Source organism: Sus scrofa, chromosome 8 (assembly GCF_054392235.1).
Source record: "Sus scrofa isolate SSC_HxYL_T2T_F1_AM1 chromosome 8, Sscrofa_HxYL_maternal_Yorkshire_Landrace_v2.0, whole genome shotgun sequence".
Classification (NCBI taxonomy): Eukaryota; Metazoa; Chordata; class Mammalia; order Artiodactyla; family Suidae; genus Sus; species Sus scrofa.
In genome coordinates this window covers 33,822,456-33,841,894 of record NC_139390.1, presented here as the reverse complement: position 1 = coordinate 33,841,894, position 19,439 = coordinate 33,822,456, and the positions used below count along the sequence as shown (strand labels likewise).

The following is a 19,439-nucleotide window of genomic DNA, read 5'->3' as shown; positions in this document are numbered from 1 at the left end:
GCCATAATACACTGACTTGGTACATACTTCTCTTACTGTGCTTTCACCCTGGGGGACACTTACTCATTTCCATGTCTGCCTTCACACTGACTGTGAGTTCCTTGTGGACACAGATTGTAATGTTATCATTTATCTATTTCCACTGCTTAAAACAATACCTAAAATACAATCTTATGAAGCAGATACAACTGTTCCTCTTTTATACACATGAAAACTGACATACAGAGTGCTAAATTAATGTCTTCAAGGTCACTCTGTCAGAAAGTTGAATTCAATGTATAGAGAAATGGGTTATGAAAGAATAGAATTCTATGAGCTCAAAAAGTCTTTCCTGGTAACTCCACCTTACATTAATTATTTTCTCCTCTGATGTTCTATAGTACTCATAATCTGAAAAAAACTATATATAAACATATATATATATATAAACACACACATATAAATCCCATATATATTCTTGTCTTCACAGTTTTAGTACAAATTTCTGGCATGCAAACATCACAGCTTATATTGCTATTAAATCCTCCAAAAGGCCCAGCACAGCACATAATAGGTTTTCATTCAATTATTAATTGGTCATTTCCAAAGTATTAACTAGTCAATGATAAGGAGAAATTCAGGAAAAGATATCAAGTCTTTTCTACAAAATAAAAATAACTTAACATTCAATTTTCTATTTCCAACCCCAATATTCTAATAATTGATTATATGCTATGAATTGTAATGCATTTTTAAACATACTTTTTTTGAAACTAGCAGAAAAATGACATTGAAAGAATATTTATTGTGAATAATCTCCCTTTAACCTGAGTTTTACATTACCCAAAGTGAAAGGGTAGACTGAATTTAGCAGTCTTCAAAGAAGAAACATATTATTATTTTTTTTGTTCCCTTCGCCTGAGAAAGGACTGAGATTTGGTGTCATTCTGCATCAGTGCTCTCAGTCAACAACAGAATGGAACTGATTTATTTCTCATTTTGACTTGTTAAAACCTAAAAATGTAGATCTTACCCTTTCTCCCCAGGGACAAAACCCAGTAGATAGAGTGGAACCAGCATTCTCAGCGAGCATCCCCACTGCTGAGGCGGCACCCAGTCCTTCAAAAGCCCTTCTACCACACTTTACTACATATTTAAACTCTCCTGAATCACTCAAGAGAAAAACCAAAAGACTGAAGCTAGACAAAGGTCATTTCAAGCTCCAGAGCACAGCACACTCTGAAAAATGTGTGACATCTGAGGACCCCAATGAGAAGAACAAGAAGGAACTTGCCTGCCCTTGGTGGACCCCAGTGCCTTTGAGGCTTTCTATCTGGTAGCCATAATGAAAGGCAGATCACAAGGAAACTGGATACAATTGGTATGGAACAAAGCCGTATGTCAGAGAAGGCTCATAACTTTTTCTTTAGATAAGAGAGATCTAAGGCGATTGGTTATTTCTTCAAGGAAAACCCAATGAGTCCCTAGTGTTCTTTTGCTCTGCATTTCATGCACCTACATCTTCCCCAGATGAATCACTTCATTAGAAGGAGTCAAAGATGTTCACAAGTTAGGCATAGAATTAGATTTCCCTCTAGAAATCTCTTATGCTAAGAACACGTGTTGCATGGAATTAGGGATATATTGCCCTGCTTCGCGTTGAAGTCCTACTCATTTTGCAATGCATAGCTCATACGCTGCCTTCTTAGAAGCTTCCCTCATTAGCCCTGATGGAAATGTGTCTCTCTTCTCCTCCTTCTAAATAAATGCTGTTCACTATTAACTTAGAACTTGGCACAACTAGCTTAGAGTGATATGTTATGTGTCTATACTTACCCCCAATACATACCCCTTAAATTTTGAGCCTAGAAGGAAAGGACTGTGTTTAAAATCTCTGATCCCTAAATAATGCACCATGCTCTGTACACAAGGGGTGCTCAATATTTGCTTAATATCTGTTCCATTATTCCTTCTAGGCTTTTCAGGATGATGCCTTTGACTGTAACCTGGATGCTGTTCAGAGACATATCCAAACTTGTCCTATCTGATTATAGGTCACCATCCCTGCCCTTTGTTTTAGCAACATAGCCCCAAGTTTCAGAAAAATTCAAATGGTATAAAACTGCTGAAAAAATTGTTAGACATTGGTTTCTTCATTTTCCCCCAAGTCCTTCAACTGAACTTTGTATTTCAAATCTTTCAAGGGAAACCATTGGTGGAACACAATACTGTGTGTGAATCTGAGGGTTCAGTTTGGCATTTGGAGGTGAGGTTAAAATCCCTCCCACTCATACCACCCATCAAGTGCCCCCTAAAGTAAGGTCAAAGGAATGTCTAGGACATCACAGAGAACAATCTGATAGCCATCAATTCTGATGCAGCCCACTCAGTCCCTCAGACAGGCTATATGTGTCTAAGAAGGGGTGCTGAAATTCACAACAAATGGATGAGCCCTGCCCCTTGGGCCTATCAAACCCTATTGATTTTCTGCAAAGTTGACCTTGATTACAACCCAGAGAGGAAGCCCAGGATGAGCCCCTGGCTTCCATATTTTAGGATTCAATGCTGGATGGGTGGCTGGCTTCATTTTATTCATTCTACTCATTCTTTGACTCTAATCCAGAGAATAAACACCATCAGGACCAAGCATATGATCAGGTATTTAGCTTAAGTTTTGTTTTTGGAGACAGAGGCATCTCTGGCAGAGCTCAGCCAAACTGAGAGTGATTAAAAACAAAACAAAACCACAACACAATGTATCATAATCCCACCTGAGCAAAGGGAAGCCTTCCACATGGCACAGGAGCTATTTACTTTGTCGAATCCCTATGTGAGATGTTTGTTCAGTGGAAGTCATGTATAATATCAAAGTAACAAAGTAGATGTTTATAGAAAAATAGGTCCTAAGGGTAGAAACTCTTAGAGAAAACATGCACACTTTCCTTTATTTTTTCCAGTGAAAATATAAATGAATACTATAAATGTTTGATTCAGGATTAAGCCTGCAAATAGTAAAATATTTTTATTATATTTTTAGGTTTTTGAATTGTCAATTTAAAACTGTTCCTCTTAATTTTTTCTTTTCCTAAAAGGAAATCTGGATTAGAAGTTTTGTTTCTAACCCTTACTTTTAAGACATTTAAGTTTAATTGAACACTTTAAAAAAAAAGGTACATCACAAATAATTTCTTCTATCTTTGCTTATTTTCTTGGATATTTAATATACTTTCTTATATTGTGAGAGCCCTCTGGTGGTTGAAAAGCTACGAAATCTCTAGTGCATAAGGAACAGTTCATTACCAACTAAAATGTTCCTTACCGAGACATGGATTTCAAATTCCATTAGAAATGGATGCTTACTAAAATTTCTATTAATTTTCACCTACTCATAAAATGGAACATTAATTTATTTTTATTTCCTAGAATCTAAAACATCTTACATTCTTACATTATGTCTTTAAATCCCAATAAAAAAACCTTGATTAGGCACAAATACACTTCATTTTCAATCCACTTCAGAATAATTAGCAATTCAGATCTAAATTGAGATGTAAGTAAATTGGCTCCTGGAGCCCTTTATTAGGTGGCATGTTCTATGTCCTCTTTTAATTTGTGGCCAAGTCACACATAGACACAACTATTTCATGCTTTTACAGTGCCATGGTCCAAAGGACCAAATTTAGGACTCAGGTTCAGACATATGCAAATAATTAAATAATGAACTACCAGACAGTTTATAGGTATCCTACCACACAAAGAATTACAGCAGGAAAAACTAAAAGTGGCAAGTCTTAGGCAAATGTGACAATGGATTTAAAAGCTATAACTGAGCAGAATGCTATGGGGCTTTCGCAGGACAGACCTCCTGTGTCATCTGCCTGCCTCTTGTTTGTAGAAAAACTTCCTCATTAGGCCTTGCCTTCATTCCAAAGGGCAAATTTAACCAGAGAAATAAGAAAATAAAGAAACAGAGGAAAACAGTCAAGCAAGACAAAATAATAATAATTTAGCCATAATACAAGTCAGGGACATTTAGTTCCTCCTCGAGGAGTACAGGAAATATTCTGAGATACGTCCTTGAGCTGTTTTGCAAATATTGAAACCTCTAACCTTCTAGGCAGAAGAGGTTAACTACCTCTGGACTACAAGCACCTACAAGACCAGTTGGAACCAGAAGATCAATGATGTTTATTCCAGAAATACAACCCAGTCATCTCACCACCAACCAATAGAAGAATGCCTACAAGCTTATCAGGCACTCTGTGACCCTCTTCCTCTCTTTGTCTTGAAAAACCCTTCCTTGAAAGCATAGGGGAGAGCAGGTCTTCTCAGAACTAGCCACCCACACTCCTGGTTCGACATTGCTATAAATGCTGCACTTTATTTCGCCATAACCTGCTGTCAATAGATTGCCTTTACTGCACATAGGCTAGAGGACCCAAGTTTGGTTCAGTAACAAAGCCAGGATACATATAAACGGAAGACTGTGTGGATGAAAGTGTTCCTTGGGCCTGTAATGTAGGAATACTTACTGCTAGCATGCCTCAAAAGTTCCCCCTCTTTAATTGACTCTAAGTGTGGAAGTGAAAGTTGAATTGTGTATAAACAGGTTTCAAGGTACGTACTACTACATGACTTTATGTTATGGGATTAACTTCGGCACCCAAAAATGTGAGATGAAGAAATTGTAATCATAGCACTTCTGTACTTTTTTTCTGTGAGAACAAGTGACAGACAAATTTGTGAGGTGAAAGGCAAAGATTTGGTCAATGGCAAGGACATCACAAGATGTTACTGGTGAGGCTGCAGGAGTACTAAAGGAACAAGATGATGGTGTGTAACTCCGGAAATTTGAGGAAAATGTGTTACCTTGATTCAGTTACATATAGCTGTGTGAGTGCCAAACTGTTCTACAAATATTTTGTGGGCACACAGAGTACTAAAGATTAATTAACTGGCTTTAGTAAGTCAAAAGTATGCAACCCTCGAACACAAAAACATCAATGAGCATACATGACTCAGGCAAAAAGCCAGGTTTAGATAATGTCAAAGTTTTGAACTGGTTTGTTCATGCCTCATTCTGTGCACATCCTTTACAACATGATGTGGGTGGTCTTCCCATCAACAGGTGGCGTCTATTCTCTCCATCTTGAATCTGGACCTCACCATGTCACCTGCTCTAGTCAACAGGACAAAAACAAACATGACTTAAGCTGAGGCTTGAAATGTGCTTGAGAATAAGGGCTTGCCTTCTTTCATTGCTAGACATCCATTGCCACCATTTAACTTGCCACACCTTGTCTAATTGGGAAGAGGAAATCTGAGAAGCCAATTTCCAGATGTGTAACTGAAATCATCCTAGACCACCCAGCTCTAGCCAAGCCATCAATAAACCCACAAAGGGCAGCCAAGCCCAGCCAACAGTGCAACTTGCAAAATAATTGCTTTAAAGCCACTAAATTTTGGAGTTGTTTGTTATATAGCAAAAGCTAACTGATATATATAGCTACTTCTATCCTAGAGCCCAAACTTGGACTATGGTTTGTTCCAGTTCATATTTCTCTGGAGACTGAAGTTTGAGACATTTGTTACCTTCTTTGTTTCCTCATCTAAGGAATGACACCAGTACCAGAATGAACTGCTTACGGAAAGACAGTGACAGTCATCAAAAATCATGGGCTATATTTCCAAAAAAAAGTTTCTTTTTTGTGGTCTTAATTATTGCCTAGTAACCACATGTCCATGGAAAAGGGGTCTTGGGATCTAGTAAAATGTCTCAAAAACATAAGAGTATTAGGAGTTAATCTTGAGAAATAGGTCACATGAAATTTACATGAGTCGTTTAACTGGTCTCAGACTCCATATGATCAATTTTATAGTATAGATGCTTAAAGTAAATCTAGGCTCCATTATTAGAGGGTAGAGATCCTATTCAGGGAAACAATTATAAGATTGGCTCTAGTTTGGGGTGCTGCACTTAAAGACTGGACTATATCCTAAGGAGAATAATTATGATGTTGAAGCACAGAAGATCATGAGATAAGAGTAAATGTTAAAGAAACCATGGAGCAAACTTGCCAACCATTTCTGTACAGGAAGACTTAGTTTTGAGGATAAGAGAACAGTTTTAATTTGCATTACTCTAGGTAGAAGAACTAAGACTAATGGGTAAAGGACGTTAGAGGCAGGTTTGTTTTCAACATGGGGAGGAACTTTTTAGTATTTACAGGATTACAACAAGAAAATCGGTTGGCTTGAACAGTAATGAGGTTGTTGTTGCTGGATGTGTCCAAAGGTTGTTCATCTTTTCCCGGGGGTATGGTAGAAAGGATTTTGCACTGAGAGGAACATTAGACAAGATGACATTTCTGGTTCCTTCCACATGCAGGATTTTATGTTTCTGTTTGAAACAGCTATACGCACCTATACACCACATTCGCCTTTAAGAAACCAAATAATTAAGCAGATCTTCTGCAACCTCATCTTAATATTTGTCCCACCAGTCTCCCAACTTGGTCTTGATCCAAGAGGACATGGGAGAGGGGAGATGCTAACAGAGGAATGTAAAAAACTAACTCCTTCATGCTCTGCACTTCCTACTTGGGCACACATGTTAAATTTATTAGCTTTGTTCTAGAAGTAAAGAGAAAGTAAGATGTCACCAATTCACATTTTAATATAATGAAATTCATTCCAAGTTGAACAGAGGTAAAATAAGATTTATTATAAAAACGAGAGAGGGGGAAAAAATCAAAGTTTCACATTGTAAGGAAAAAATGATAGTGATAAAATGTCATATATAAGTCTTCTGTTTCATTTTAAGAGGAAATAGGAATATTGTTAATAATTTTAAATATCACATATTATAAACACATTAATATGTTTAAAATAGCATTGTTAATTAAAATATTGGTAATTTACCAAAAATATAACACTATTTAAAAAATAATGTTTAATACTCTTGGAAAAGTATCATGCATGGACCATCTTTTAGCCCATGTATCAGCTCACATGGAAATGCTATGTGAAACATGGCCTTGACACTTGCTTCATATTAAAAACACTACCCTATCCAGAAGTTCAAATGCTGTGCAGCATCCTCTCCCCACAGATCAAACTACTGGACAATAATGTGTGAGGGTAGACTTAAAATAATACTCTGTAATTTTTCTCCTCTTATGACTTACTAACCCAACCCTATCTTAATACTCTTTATTCTCACCATCTCTTTCCACTTATAGACATTAAATGTAAGATTTCTCTAAAGCTCTTGCCTTAATGATATTAGCAAAGAATTACTTAGTATGTACCACGTTCCGGGCATTGTGAATGTTTATACTTCATCTCATTTAATTCTCAAAATACCCAGTTGTCAGTATTTTATTATCTTCATCTTGGAGAGATTAAATAACTTGACAAACATTCATACCAGTAAGACAAAGACCTTACTCTTGCATCCAGATGTCTGCTTCCACTTTGCTTTGCTATTGCTTTCCAGGAGGAACTCCCAAAAGGTGAAAATTTAAATCCCATAGGGTACAGCATAAATCTTGGCAAGTGACTAGATATGAGGAAGGGAAAGATGGTGGATCAAAGAAAACTAAGATTTGGAGGCTGAGTGACTGGGAGAATTGTGGGGTCATTTATCAAAACCAGAGAATTGGAACAAGAAAATAATAATGAAGAATTTTTTGGTGGTATCCTTCAATGCTGAAGTAAAATGTCTGTAAAATAATTAATATACCCTACAAGATTATAGCTATAAATAGACTTGAAGACTGGAAAAAGTAAAAGATAATGATAGATGTGAAAAAAAAAAAACAGTTTTTATGTGGACCACAAGAGAAAACCAACAAGATATTAGGAATATTAGATAATGGACCTAGATAAGTCTGATAATACAACTTTGTTGTAGACTTTGTTGCTATTATTTTGAGATTTCTGTGCTAGAATAAGAGAAGAAAAACAGAGGAAGTTGCACAGGACGGGGAACTGACAAACATGGAAACAGAGCTTGTCCAGCAAGTGACAACAGACTAGATATTATGATATTCTTGAATACGGTAAGATAGGGAAACAAGTGAAACCAAAATTATGCCCATAAACTGAGAGAAATGGAAAGGGAGAAATGATAAACAATACCAACTATGACAGAGCAAGTTCAACAGCAAGACAAATGGAAGAGATGGAAGGACAGGAAATTATGGTCACAGCAGGACATCTCTAAATTCAAGATCTTGAATGTGGAGTGTTTTGAAGTGGTGAAGTAATTCAGGATGTAAATATGCCACTAAAGAGTGGAGTTGAAAGCTACTGGAGATAAGGGTTAAGGAACTTTATGGTTTAATTTTAAAGAGTTTGCACTCTAGAGTCAGACATTCTTAAACTTGAATCCTGGCTTGTAATCTGAAGATATTTAAAGTTTTTTTAACTTCTCTAAGTGTCTTAACTTCTCTAACAAAATTTAAGGTGAGAAAGATGAAAGGGATACTATTTACATTTTTATTTTAAAGAAATAATGCATGTAAAAAGCTTAGCAGAGAATATCCCTCAAGTTAGCTTTTGCTATCATTGTCATTGTTGCTATTAAAAACTATCCTTGGTTATTCAGGAAAAAAAAAAAAAAAAACAAGGAAGCAATCACATGACAGATTATTGCTTAATTTAAATACCAAGCTTAAATTTCAAACTTCCCCATCCGGTACTTTCTGAAGTAGAGTGAACAGGCCAGGAACAAATACTTCATGTCTTTGAATAAGGAGGCTTGAAGATTGAACATTTACTGTGTCTGTTACCAAATAAGAGCTAAGAAAAAGGGGTAGACTTGAATACTCAGGGAATTCTTCTCTCATCCAGACCTCTGAGGAAATTGTTCATGACCAAGGAAATGACTAAAAAGAGGACTTCCAAAGAAAAAGGAAGAGAAGATAAAGATCTAAAATTTATCTATTCTGCAATTCAGTGCTAAAAAATCAAAATTAGACATGATGGTAATTATTTGTAATGAAGCGGGTCCCTTAGTAGATAAAATACTCAAAGACAACTAAGAAGTCGGGGACACTTCAGTGGGCACCATCTCCAAAGCACAATTTCTTTTCTTTTCTTTTTGTCTTTTTTAGGCATATGGAAGTTCCCAGGCTAGGGGTCCAATCAGAGCTGTAGCTGCTGGCCTTCACCACAGCCACAGCAACTTGGTATCCAAGCCACGTCTTTGACCTACACCACAGCTCACGGCAACACAACATCCTTAACCCACTGAGCAAGGCCAGGGATCGAATCCATGTCCTCATGGATGCTAGTCAGATTCATTAACTGCTGAGCCATGACGGGAACTCCCAAAAAACTATCCTCAGTTATTCAGGAAAAAAGGACAATGAAAAGTTAATTATCTAGGGATAAGTTTCCAGAAAGCTCTGATATTAGAAAGACGATTGTGTACATGCACAGTGAGGACATCTATAGTTTCCAACAGCTTTTCAAAGAAGCATATGTTTCCCACATTTAATAACCACTTCTCAGAAGAATACGGTAAATGTTTTTAGGAGGTTTAGAGCAGAACAGTTTCAAGAACCAACAAAGCACTTAACTTTACATTGACGGTTTATGACAATGTTATTCTTGTCTATAATACATTCCCATAAACACCACAGAGTCCCTCCCACTGGTCCTCCCATCCTCTGCAGATCTCATTAACAGAGTGAGTGTCAGGGAGCAGCCTGGTTCAAAGAAAAAATTAGTTTAAGACACATAGCTTGAAGGAACTGATTTGAGTCAACTACTCAAAAAGAGCTTTACTTAGTGTGGCAACTAACTTCCTACCCAATATCCATGATCCCTCTTCTATCCTAAGAAACCCCTGTGTGGGTGAGTTTTTTTTCCCCCTTGATTTATCAATGTATCCTTCTGGAAGATCTCAATTTACAATCTACTTTGCAACAAAAAGTGAACAATAAAATGCAAAGTTGGGTAAGATTTCTCGAAGAAGTCTTTAAAAGGATGCACTTTTCTTTTATCTTTTCTTTCTCATTCCCATCCTGCCTAGGAACCAGCCATGATGTCAAGACTTTCTGCAACTACCGTGAACCATTAGGAGACCTTAAAGATAGGAGACATGTACTAAGAACTATGAAATAGAAAGCGGCCCTAGGTGACATCATGGAACTTTACACACTCCCAGGAGCATCTTCCTGTACATTTTTTATATGAGAAACAAAATAAAACTGCTAATTTTTAAGGCTTCAGGGGTTTCTGTTGCTTATTTAGGGATTTTTTTGTAGAAAAGAATCATGTTACTCAGAAGAAAATGTAATGCATAAATGCCATAGACATCTAGCCTGAAATTTTCACTTCACTTTGTTATATTGCCTAAAAGTGGACCCATTGATGATTCATTTTTATAAACAGTCATGATTTTTAGTGGATTGTCTGCATGATATTGAACATTAGGCAACAAAGAACTATGATTTCTCAGAGGCAGGAAGGAAACGAGGTGAGTTCTATGGTTCCCTGGGGCTTACTATCATGATAGCTTTTTCCAAGCTTGAAAAGGAGAATTGAAGCAGCGTGTGTTAGACTGAGTTGAGGAAATAGGCCTGGGAGCCCAGGAAACCAGAATGGCTAGAGCTCACAGGACAGAGAGTAAAGTGCTTTATAGAGAACTCTAGAGATGGGCAGAGGGCCCAAATTGTGTTCAGCAGAGCAGTGATCAGTACATGTTTGTGAGGAAACTCCTTAAGGGAGCAAAAGAACCTCCTGAATAAAAGGGACGGTACCTGGGGACGGGGCTGGTAATATCACCTGTTCGCACCAGGTAGACTGGAAAAACCTTATAATTCTTGGGCACTGGGTAAAATTATCACAAGATCATGTCTTCATACTGGGGAATAATTAGTTTGGATGCAACAATAATCTGGTCCTGCCTAGAAAATCTTATAACAAACCCAATATAGCAAATTATTTCTAAGTGATTGAACTGCATTCCAGCAAAAAGCTCAAGAATGTTTGTAGGAATGTAAAAATGTCCCAACAAGGAATACTTTTTTTCCAACCAGGTAGATGGAATCCAATCAAAAATTACCAGAAAGGCAAAGAAGTGGAAAATCCCACTCACCATGAGGAGGAAAATCAATTAATTGAAATCAACTCAAAACTGACATAGATAATGAAATTGTCAGACAGGAGATTCAAACAGTTATTATATGATTAAAAAGCTAGACAAAATATTGAACATATTAAGTAGAGACATGAAAAATATATTTTTTAAAGAAATCAAAGGTCTAAAAATAAAAATTATAGTATCTGAGATAAAAAAAAATACACTGGATGGGACTGACAGAAGATTAGACATTATACAAGAAAAGATTAGGGATCCAGGAGCCTTAGCAATAAAACCCATCCAAAATGAAATGAAGTGAGAGATGGAACTACTCCAGGCAGCCTGATATGCACATGATACTCTACACCAAGGATTAAACAGAACTAGAAATTAAAATCACAGAGTAGAGGACTTCCAAACCCACTTGATGGGGTCATCCCTCCCCTGGCAAAAATCAGACAAAGGTATTAGAAGAATAGAAAATTATACTGATAGAAAGATCAGAGTTTGCCAGGGGACTGAGGTTGGAGGAAGGGACTGACAACTAAGTGGCATAAGGAATATTTGGGGGCTCAGGGAAACACTCAATATTTTGGATGTATTGGGAGACCCACGGATGTACACATCTGCCCAAACGCATCAAATTGTATAATTTAAATGTGTAGAGTTTATTATGTAAATTATAGTTCAATAAAGCTGGTTAAAACAAAACCAAACAAAAGTGAAAAGACCACATCAGGCAGACACTATGGTTTGTCTCCCTCAGTAACCAATCCAGTCTGTTTTTAGAATGTGTTCCTGCTCGCATGTAGCACAGTGCATAAAGGCTACATACCTAAAAAGCACATTTTCCCATCTTCTGTCCCTGCTTTCATAGATGAGTTATTTAGTAACCACAAATAGATACACTCACTCAAGATTCTACTTCGGAAAAGAATTTTGTTGCAAGAAGGGCAGAAAACAAATTATCCATTTTGCTGAGGTGGACAGCAGAAGTTACTAGAGCTGACCACTTCTAGACTGGGGCAGAAGCTTCCTTGATGGTCCATTTCTGCAGAGAAGTTTGGCGACTAGTCTCTAGAAATATGCCTAGGGTCTGTATTTCTAGTGTGTATGCTAACTTTGCTTAACGATAATCCCCTCGATCTTAAATTGAATAAAACTGTACTTTAAACAGAGAATTATCAATCTGTCACAACTCAATATCAGCTAGTTTAACAGACCCCTTTAGGTCAACAGCCTTATCATTCTTCTTCCTGGTAAGGGAGTCACTGTTTAGATTCATTCTATAGGTTTTCTAGCTCAGTACCAATGTGGATTTTTGTGGACTCTTACTGCAGAGTTTTGTGGCTGATCCAGAATCAAGACACTATTCATCTAATTCATTTCTTTTTGAATGTCTAAGATTATTTATGTCCAATCTGTTGACACACATCTTTTTGTGTAAAGAAGATTTCCTGATGCTGAATGTGCACCTACTCCTGCCTCCTTGCCCCCACCACTGAGCATCCCAGGGCAATGCAGATTTGTTTTCTAAAGTAATTTCTTTTCCTTAGCTGTTTCATTGCTTCTATCCCCAGGTTTTAGTTTGGGGAATTCAGCGTTGGAGTTCCCACTGTGGCACAGGGAGTTAAGAATCCAACTGTGGTGGCTCAGGTTGCTGCAGAGGCACTGGTTTGTTTCCTGGCCTGGGAATTTCCATATGCTAGAGGTGCAGCCATGGGAAGGGGACAGAGAAAGAGAGAGAGAGATAGAGTTCAGCATCCTTGTCAAATTTTTTGTTCTTGCCCATGGATGGAGTCCTGTTAGCATCCCTTCAGTGAAAAGAACTGAATTCCTTTGGCACCAGCCTCCCTGGGTCTGATGGCAGGTAAAATAAAGGAGCTGTGAAATGCCCTCATCCTCTCCCCATCCCATCTCCCAGCCTCTACCTGCCCATGCCTTTGTTTGTGTCTCTTGTCTACCCCATTCTCCGGCCCTCTCTGTCTATTTCTCTCTCTCCAGCCTTAGAGACGGCTGTATGTGTGCAGATGATTCACGCAACATGATTTTTCTCACTCATTTAAATTTAAACTAAATCAAATGGCTTCATGAGGCTGTTTAAAGCATCACAGATGTTAAGGAAACTACCAACATCAGCTTCTTTTCCTCCCCCAGAATGATGCTTCGCCACGTGCCAAAACCCAGCAGAGGGCACCCTTCCATTTCAGATGCGCAAATACTGCAGGGACAAGGCTCTATAATCCCAGCTGTGCTCTGGAATCTAAACAAACAGGCTCCTGTAGTAGGAGGGGAATTTGTTATCTAAGTTGTTAGGGAGTGCTTATCTCCATCTTGAAATATAGACTTAGAAGTAATTCTCCTTTCATAAGAATAAAAACAAAATCTCTGACTCTGGCCTCTCTCCAGCTTTGGGGCATTTGCTTCAAATTTCAGAAGCAACAAGGTAGCACATGTGTGATCCTTCTGCCGGGTAGGCTACTGTGTGTATAAATAAAGTGAGCACAGAGATAAAACAATTGTGAAGACCTCTGCTCCCTACCTCCTTTGTCTGTTGTGCTTTTTCTATCCCTGAAACTGAAAGATAAGTAGCAGAAGGGGCACTGTGGCCTGTTAATGGTCTGAGGAGGAGGAAGAAGATGAGCTCAATCAAGAGCAGAGTAGCAGGTGGGACCAACCTTATACCTGTGTAAGGAGTTGCTAACTAAGATTAATGGTGCAGTTTCACAGAATTTAAAATTCCACAATGAGAATTGTTAGAAGAATTTTCCTCAGATTAAAATCCAAGTACCCACCACCCTTATCAGTGATTTTCTCTCTGGGGTGGATGAGTTTAAGAATTGTTTTTGTTTTTTTTTTTCTCCCAGAAGAATGTCTTAGAGAGATGGAAAGAATATGAGGCAACAATACAGCATCATTCCTGTATCCATTCAATATGTTTTTGAGCACTTTGTGCCAAACTCTGTTCTAGGCGCTAAGAACATATCAGCTAATAAACTAGCAAAGACAACTTTCCTTGAGGTGATGTGCCAAAGGGCAAGGGCTGGAGGAGCAGACAGACCAAACTTTGAGTCCTGGCCCCACCAATTATCCAGCTATGTAATTGGAGCAAAGAAGTTAATGTTCTGTTTTTTAAAATAGGGAGAGCAATTGCTACTATTTATTGGAAACATATTTTGTTCCAAGAAGAGGAACTGATACATACACTATACAGATCATAAGATCCTCATGAACAGCCTAAGAAAAGTTTTATTATCGTTCTTATTTTACAAATGAGGAAATAAATGAGGCACCAAAAGATTGCCAAATTGCCCAGAATCATAAGCATCAGAGCAGGAATTTGAAACAAAGCTGCCTGGCTCTTGTCTTGTCTCTTGATCAGTGTGCCAGAGAGCTGATTTCTAAGGCTAGCCTGAGGATTAGGTAGGATGACACACATACTGTTTTATACTCTGCTGAGAGTATAGAATAGTATTTTTTTTAATTTATTTATTAATTTATTCATTTGTCATTATTATCACTGCCATTGTTGTGGGTTCCTGGGGCCTCAGAGTATATTTTGAAATATAAGACGCTCAATACTTCAATCCAAATTCTTCTAGGTCAGAATCAGTCTGTGTCCAGCTCTGGTTAAAAGTAAGATTACGTAACGTCATAGCTACTGAACCACGCTTTCCTGCATTCCTCTTTCCCTAAGATGACAGGCTGCCTCTAACTAGCCCTGGCTCTACATAGGATGTCAAAACACCAGCTCCCTGTAACAAACATGGGCAGTTCCTGCTCTGGATTTGTCTAACCTTCCCTGAAAGCCAAAGGTTAAGACCAGATGCAAAACAAAACCAAGATCCAAATATTCATCTGTGGGTGACAGTGACAGCTATGTTTTATTCTCTGATAAAGGGTCTTGTAGTCAATCCCACCCCCTCCACTGCTGGTATCCCTTGGCTCATTGTTCTTATTCTTTGCCAAGTGCATTCTCCAGAGCCCCCTTCTCAGGCTTCTTACCTACCCATTAAGCTTGTTCATAGATCTATGGGGTTAATTATGCTAACAGAGTTATTCAAAGAGAAAGGAAGCAGTCTTGTTTTGTTGCTGTTCTGGGAGTTCTCTGCTCACCTTAAGCCTGAATTTTTGTCTCACACTCCCACATTACCAAAATTAAGAATCATTTTAAACAACAAGCAGATAAAATTCTGGCTCTAGGTCCTATTTCTTATTGATTTCCTTTCAGGACTGTCATCTTAGTTTCGTGAGGTAGGAAACTGAGTGCTCCATAATGAGGTATAAGAGAATTCACAAATGCAAATCTCATGTATTCCAATTTTCCTGCCTGCACCAAAATAATAATAATAATAATTTTTATCCCACCTGTCAAGCTTGGCAATGCAAAATTCAAGTCAACTAAACATTTTTAAAATGTGTTCCTATTCAAAAGGCAATTTCGTGCTGATTGTATCTCACCATGCCTCTGCAGGGATGAATACTAGAGTACCATGTCATTTGGAAGAGAACTAAGGGCTTGAAACACTTTGGATTGAACTCCAAAAAATAGCAAGTGTGCTGGCAGTTAGGAGGCAAGTTACCTTGTCATAGGCTTCCAGGTTTCTATCCACACTGGTTGGGTTCAATAAAAAAGAAGATGTTCCTTAGCGGAATCCTTACCCCAAGATAATGGCCATCAATGAACACGACAGGGAGGGAAGGTGCTTCGGAAACCCGACGGCATCGTTCGTCCAACTCTTTTCCGTAGTCGCCATTCAGAGCTATGTTTTTCTCTTCAAATTTTACTCGGTGGTTTTGGAAGATTTTCCTAACCAGTTCACACCTTTCAAAGGTTGTCCGTACCACACGCAGGCAAGTGGTATAAATCACGACGCGGTCAAACTCTAGGTCAGTGGATGGTTGCTGAAAGAAAACACTGCAGTGTAAATATGGTGGCATTTACTTTCTTACATCTTATTAAGGCAATTAACATTTCAGCAAACATCTTACACATTAGAGGCATGCAATAAAAGTTGAATAAGCCCCATATTTGTCAATTCTAAGACACATCTTTATACTTTAGAACATCTGTAATTGCAATTAGGATGACAATCAACATAATTCAAACGACATAACTTAATTGACAGTCTTTTTTCTGTTCTCAGTGGCAGATCAGATAATGGCACATCTTAAAATTGATGATGTCTCACACAGCCTGCCATGTGGTGAAATAAGAAACGGTTGAATTATTTTTCTTGTATTTTGTAGACATCGTTCAATGATCATAGCTGCCTCTCATACCCAAAGTAAAACATGGGAAAGCATAGCCAAGGTTTTTAGCAGTTAGCCATTTGACAATTCTTCCACTTTTCAATTTTACCACATTTTAAAATCTTTTGAGCCACACTTTCCTGGGAATAACAAGACCTACATCACAGGAGTGTTCTGAGGTTTTCCTAGCACGACGTGTGTCCATGAGCTCGGTTGAGTGACAGGATCCCATACGCAGTGAGAAGGCTCTACCACAAGGAAGAGAAGATTGAATGGCTCAGGGGGCACAGAGAAAGCAACACCAAGGAGGGAAGTGGGTCCAAGTCAGGAGTGAAAAGGAAACAAGGAAACAGTACACTACAATGGAGGCAAGCAACTCTCCAAACCAAGGTGAAGACTCCTAAGGAGAGAATCCTTTTTTCTTTTTTTTTTGTTCCTGTGTTTCCTGCTATATTAGAAATCAATGGCTGCACTTCTGGGAAACCCTGCCAACACTGCTAGGGCCACCTCAGCTAGGTCGTGACAACACTAGGATGACATCATCCTTCTCCTCCTTATCATAATCCTATTTGAAGGAAAATGAACAGAATAAACCACCTACAATGAGATCAAGCGATAAGGGAGTCTTCACGGGGCTACAGGTGTTGAAACACAACCACCCAACTTGGAAGCCCCTGTGAAGTAAAAACTTTGATTGGAAACAACATTTGGTAGCTAAATACTAGAACCAGAAGGTAGGATTCTAAGGTCCCTCACCTTGTATCTAGAGAAATTGGACTACTTTGCCAGATAAAAACACACAGTCCTAGAAAGGTCTGAAGACATGAAGATGGCAACGCAGTGGTCTCCACTTCTAAGAGAGAGAGGACATTTTTTTTCTGATGATAAAATGTATTAAAGGTGTAAGAATCACTTCTTTCCTCAAGAGAGTTTAGAGGCTAAGTTGCAACCAGGAGACCATGAAGGACCCAAGCAGATGTCACAAATGCTGGAGCAGGCCAGGAGCAAATGAGATGTTAGTGAGAGGCAGGAAGAGTGTCACTTCAAAGAGAAAAACCTAGCTCAGCTGCAGGCAAGCTTTAGGCATGTAGGCATGCCATGCCACTCAGTGCTGTCAGATAAGGTTACTGTAAGAATAAGCTTGAAATCTGTATTTTTACAGGAAATGTTCTGCCTTCTAAATGGTGGCACCTCATTAAAAATATATTTAGACCATTGAACCAATATATCTGGAGGTTGAATTTGACTTATTAACAAGGGGACAGAGAGAGCCCCAGTGAGGGACAGCATATATACCTGGACTATACCACTGGCTATCTCTGTATCTTTGGGAAGCTAATGAACAATTAAGCCTCAGTTTTCCCATCTGTAAGTTGTGATTACAGTAACCTAATGGGTTTGCTAAGAAGACTGAGAATAAGAAAACAACTAGTGTAGGGCTTGAAATGTAGTACTGTGCAGGGTTATTCAGTGCAAAAATATTACACACCACATTGTTGAATTCTTAAGATTAAAAACACAAGCAAAAATAAATCAATGGAAAAAAATCAGTGTAATTAATGACAAAAAAGGGGATTATTACTATGCTTTAGATTAAGAAGTATTAGTCTTCAAATGCCCAAGAATCTCTGGTTCCTCTTCATGTTCACAACTACAGACAATCTGGGCCTTAAAACAAACAAACAAAAAAACCACCATAAATTTTGCAGCTTCTGGAAAAGCAACAAAGTTCCAAAGTTCTCCTTTTCCTTATGATATTATTGAGTAATTCCTCACTGTTCCACTGCCTGTAAAGTCTGCTACAACTGCATTTGTTCCTCTTTTTTCAACAACATACTTTCTTTTGAAATATTTGATAAAAAATACATTGCCCCCAGGTGAAGACGTAGAAAAGTTTAAGACTGGACCATTCTGCTGCCATGGAGGATTCTCTCTGCTCATACAACAAATGTTTGGTACCACTTTCGGTGTGTCTCTTAAGAAACATTCGTTTTTTAAAAAAATAATATGATGAGCCCTTATCAGGTGGCCACGTTAGATGCTGTCCAATGCAAAGGGTGACAAAAATATCCCTTCACCTACTGTTGAGGATGAGCTTTGCCCAGAATCAGTGGATCTCCAAGAGTATGGGGTCTTAAAATAAATTAGGGAACTTTAAAACTTTCCCAAAGTCCAGGTCATGCACATCCCAATTAAATCAGAATCTTCAGGGTGGGACCTGATGGTGATTCCCATGTTCAACCAAGCTCTAGAACTTGGAAGTTCTAGAATTATAAGCTTGCAGTTGGAAGTGCAGAATCATGAACCTCACCCCAGATCTACCAAGTCAGAATCTGCACTTTCAGAAGTTCTCCAGGAAATCCGCACATACATTATATCTTGAGGGGCCTTGGTGAAGTCACATAGGCAGCTTGACTTGAGAGAGAAACTGGATTTAAGTCCCTTTAAAATAACTGTTAGTCATTCATAGTCATTAGAAAAATGTGTCTGCCAAACATAATACCAGGCACTAGGTGTATAACGGTGAGCAAACAATACAATTCCCTAACAACATGGAGCTCATAGATTAAAGTAGTAAACCCTCAAATGTTACATAAATAAATACAGAATTACAAACTGTTAGGTGATGCAAAGGAAATGCACAAGTTGCTAGAATAGGCTATTGCAGAGGGCCTTTTTTTTGTCATAGAGGTTGAGAAAGCATTTTCTGACATTTGAGTTCTGAAAGGATAAGAAGGAGTTATAGAAATTAACTAGGTAGAGAGCATAGGAGAAAATATGTAGGGTCAATATCATGTTGTATTTTATAGTCACTTAAAGATCTATAGACTTTAACTTCAGGAAATTAAGGAAATTTAAGGATTTTAAAGAGGATGGGAGGAGTTCCCATATTTTCCAAAATCAATGAAGTGAAGCAGGGCCAGTGCATATAGTTGCACAGGATGTGCACTGTACAAATCTAGGGAGTGTCATTAATAGCATGGTCTAGAGGAATGATGCCCCCCAGGCTTGTGTAGTCCACAACTTCAGCAGTCGTATTTAATTTCATTCCCAACTCCCTTGGTCTGGGAACTGAGATTCAATATGGTGTAAATTCAACGTAGGATGTATG

General features: G+C 38.2%; 1 non-coding gene across 2 annotated transcripts in view; it reads right to left on the bottom strand.

Moving 5' to 3' along the window:
- The window catches only part of LOC100515559 (uncharacterized), a 319,375-nt gene that overhangs the window by 40,249 nt on the left and 259,687 nt on the right, over window positions 1–19,439 (bottom strand). For both annotated transcript variants that reach the window (XR_002346620.2, XR_014812349.1), the window contains exon 4: window positions 15,737–15,979. This is a non-coding gene — a transcript (uncharacterized LOC100515559). The remainder of the gene's footprint in view (window positions 1–15,736; window positions 15,980–19,439) is intronic.